This window comes from Pleurodeles waltl, chromosome 3_1, assembly GCF_031143425.1.
Source record: "Pleurodeles waltl isolate 20211129_DDA chromosome 3_1, aPleWal1.hap1.20221129, whole genome shotgun sequence".
Taxonomy (NCBI): Eukaryota; Metazoa; Chordata; class Amphibia; order Caudata; family Salamandridae; genus Pleurodeles; species Pleurodeles waltl.
In genome coordinates, this window is record NC_090440.1 from 982,876,085 (window position 1) to 982,880,417 (window position 4,333).

Sequence of the window (4,333 nt, forward strand, 5' to 3'; positions counted from 1 at the left end):
TCAATCAGTATTTGTAAAGCTTGACTTACTGGTGAAGGTATCTATGCACTGGGTTGCTGCGCTTAGTCAAATTACCAGGTCTTGAGTCACTTCCTGAAGTCTATCAGTGAGGGAAATTTTTGGAGGTGGAGGTGGAGGGTGTTCCAGGATTTGGTGGTGAGGAGAAAAAATGAGCAGCCTCCGCTATGGCTATGGTGAATGCACAGTGTCTGTGTGAGGGCAAGGGAAGCAGAATGGAGGTTCTGGATGATTGGTGGAAGGTCATGTGGTGGTTCATGTGTGCTGGTCCTAGGTCTTGGAGGGCCTTGTAGGCGTGCATCAGTAACTTGAATTGGCATCATTCCTGGACGGGGATCCAGTGGAGGTCCTCATAGGTGTTGTATGATGTGGGTTCGTATGGGCAGGTTGTGGATCAGCCCGGCCGCTGAGTTCTCTGTTGTCTGGAGTCTTCTCATGAGTTCAGATGTGGCTCCTGCGTACAGTGCATTGCTGTAGTCCAGTCAGCTGATGATTAAGGCTTCCGTGGTTTTTTTGGGCAGGTGGAGAGAGTGGAAGCAGGCAGAGGAGATTGCGTTGATCTTCATTGCATTTTAAGTTTGAAGTCCAAGATGATGTAGATGTTGCAGGTGTGGTCTTTTGATGTTGAAGTAAGTCCAAGTTTAGCGGACCACCAAGTGTTGTTCCAGAGGGAGGCGTAGTTACCAAAGATCAGCCCCTTCGTCGTGTCAGTGTTGAGCTTCAAACTGTTGTTTCATCCAGTCTGCAAAGTGTTTCATGCAGTTGTGGAAGTTGGTTTTAGTGGTGGTGAGGTCTGCTGAGCGCGAGAGGATGAGTTCGGTATCGTCGGCATTGGATAGAATTTTGAGATTGTGGGTTCTGCTGATGTTGGTTAGAGGCATCATGTAGGTGTTGAAGAGGGTGGGGTTGAGGGATGAACCTTGAGGTACATCATAGGTGGTGAGTGTGGGTTCCGAAATGAAAGGCAGTAGTCAGATTCTCTGTATTCATCATGTGAGGAATGAAGCAATCCACTTGAAAGCGCCTCACCGGATCCCAATCCGGTACAGTATCTTGATGAGGATGTGGTGGGATATGGTGTTGAACACTGCAGAGAGGTCCAGGTTGATCAGGGCTGCTGATTCTCCTCTGTCAAGCAGATGTCAGTGGCGGCGATCAGGGCTGCCTCAGTGCTGTGGTCGGCACGGAAACTGATTTGGGAGGTGTCTAGCAGGTTCTTTTTCTCCCTGGTCTTCTTCAGGACTTTGACTGGGAAAGGGAGCAGTGAGCTGGGGCAATAGTTCAGGAGTTCGCTTGAGTTGGCAGAGGGTTTATTGAGGAGAGGTCTGATTTTTATGTGTTTCCTTGCGTCGGGGAAGGTGGCTGTGGCGATGAATGCGTTGAGGATGGTGGGGAGTTGGTGTCAGATCTTGTTGCTTCTTAGGTTGAAGAGGTGGTGGGGGCAGGGGTCTGTAGGTGTTCCTGAGTGAATGGAGTTCATGATGGCTGTGGTGTTTGGTGTGCTCAACTATTCCCATGCAGTGACTTTCTGGGTTTTGGGAGGTTTCCTTTGGGGTGAGGAGGTTGAGGAGGTCACTGGGTTGGGGCTCGAAGTTCCTGTAGATGGTGGATATGTTGTTGTGGAAGTGATTCACTAGAGTTTTGCAGAGTTCCTATAAAGGAGGAATCATGTTCTCAGTGGCTGCTGGGTAGAAGAACTCTGATGATGTTGAAGAGTTCCTTTGTGTGGTTGGAACTTGCCTCTATCCACTTTGTAAGGGCGTCCTTTTTCGTATCTGAGTCGTTGGTTGTATTGGTTGAAGGCTGACTTGAATGTGGCTCTGTCTGTAGTGTCTTTGCCTGTGCACCATATTCTCTCCAGTTGTTTGCAGCTGCTTTTAATGGTGCTGAGTTCTGGTGTGTACCTTTCCGGCTTGCTTGGTGGATCTGCAGGTTTTGGGTGTTTTTATGGGGGTGACGTGGTTGGTGGCTTGTTCCTGGCTGGTTTCGGCATCAGGTTGGGTGGTGTGGATGGAGTTCATCCATTGAGTCTGTTACTTTGCTCCAGGGTGAAGGGGGGTTGGAGGCAGCGTACGCTGCGCCTACGATGGTTAAGCGGACAATGGAGTTGTCGGTCCAGATGAGTTCAGAGGTGTGACTGTATTTGACTCTGTTAGTGGATGTGAAGATAGGGTCCAGTGTGTGTTCTGCTCGGAGTGTGGGGTCTGTGACCAGCTGGGTGAGGCCAATGTTGTTCATTCGCTCCAGGAGGTTGGAAGAGTTAGTGTCTGTCAGGTTGTTCAGGTGGAAGTTGAGGTCTCCGAGGAAGATGTAGTGATTAGACTGGATGGGGAGTAGGGCGATGAAGTCTGTAATGGTGTTGCTGAGGCTGGTACATAGTCCTAGGATTCTTTAAGCGAGGGTGCCTTTGTTGGTTGTTTTGTCATTGTTGTGGAGTTGGAAATTGAGGTGTTCCATGATCGGTGTGGTGTTGTCTTCGATGGTGGTGCAGCGGATAGGTACTTTGTGGATGATGGCAATGCCTCTTCCGTGTTTGTTGGCATGGTCCTGTTGTACCATCTTGTAGTCTTTGCGCATTGCAGTGGCGATGTCAGAGTGTGGAGTAGGGGGGTGAGTCATGTCTCTGTGATGAAGGATACGTCAATGGTCAGGGTGGAGATGGTGTCCCAGACTTCTGTGGCATGTTTGCAGAGAGAGCTGGTGTTGATCAGGGAGCATTGGAGACATTCTGTGGTGGTCTCGGTCAGCGGGGTGGGAGTGATGACGGTTTCAGAGACGGCAGGTGGTCCTATGTTGCAGGTGAAGCAACAGTTGATGCAGGGGAATGGTCTTTCTGTGGAGCATGGGGATGCTAGGCCACAGTAATTTTGGCATCCGAGCACCTGTAGGTTTCCGGTGACCCAGGGTTCTTGCGCTGGGTGAGGTCCAGCCACTGACTGGTGCCGATGGGCTTGCCTTTGGCGTGCCAGTGGCACACCTACTGCGTGAGTCTGCTGCGCAGCCGGGCTGTGGCCTCCATTAAGTAGGTCCTGGGAGAGGAGCTACGGAGGTGGGTAGTGGGAAGTGAGTGGCAGGGAGCAGGTGGGTGGAAAAGAATAGTGCTGAGGGGCGCGAAGAGAATAACAAAAATTTCAAAAACAACAGAAAACAGCAAAATCCAGCTGGTAGGAAGGCATATGAGGCCTAAGACACAGGAATAAAATGCCAAAACAACACAATCACAGCTGGAAGACAGGCCAATGAATAGAGATGCCAAAACCACAAGAACAGAAGGAAGACTTTGGCACACGGAGGGAGGAGTCAGCTGACAGACAACAGGGGGAGTGGTGAGGATAATGGAGGTAGTGGATTCCACTATACAGATGGTGGTGAGCAGTGTCCTGAGTTCTTTTGAGAAACACCTGTGGCTTAGGATGCATCCTTTCCTAAACCCCTCCCTCAAAGGACCAGTGAACGGGGGAACTTAATGGAGGGGATGGCTGTGATAGGCATTTCTGACCTTATCCAACAGCACACAGGAAAGTAAGGCATGCTGAAACGAACCTTCTCCTTGACCTCCTGTGACTAGGTTACAAATATTTCTGGTATTGACCTGACCCTCATTTACATCCCGGACAGCAATGGTGACTATGTTGATTCATTTGAAGATCTGGCCGATTTTTGTTATGCTGACAAACAACGGTGCCCATAATCTGAGCCTAAAAGACAGAAATGGGAAGAGCAGAGTCAGTATTCTAAAACACATGCAGGTATGTTGGACCGAAAGGATGTCCACCATCCCAGGTTGTACGAATGTGCCCCAGCTAACAAAGTTGTACAGTATGTTGAAAGCAGTCTTAGGAAGGCTTTATACAAAGACGTTGCTGGATGGGGCAGGCCAGTTAACCAAAACCTTCGACATGGTAGAGAAGGCAAGGGAAATATGCTAAATTATCTCTCCAGAGATTCTGTCAGGATGGGCCCGATGAGCAGTGAAATTCCTGGGTATCGCAAATTAAGCTATCTTCATTGAAGGGTGCAGATCTCTTTACATCAACTTCGACCCTAAACTCAGCAAACAAGCCACTTCTGAGGCAGGCCTCGTGGAGCGGGGGGGGGGGGTTTGTATGCAAACCTGTTCCTACAGGAATTAGGCAAATATATCCCCACATTTATGCCCATGACAAAGCCCATCCCTCGGTAAAAATGGTATTTGGCCAGAAGAGTTTTGAAGGGGCCAGCTGAGGGTGAAGACGCTCAGCTGGCTGTTTTCCAAACAAGTCCATCAAATAAGCCAATTATACCAATAAGTACAATGGTAGGATCACTCCTGTTT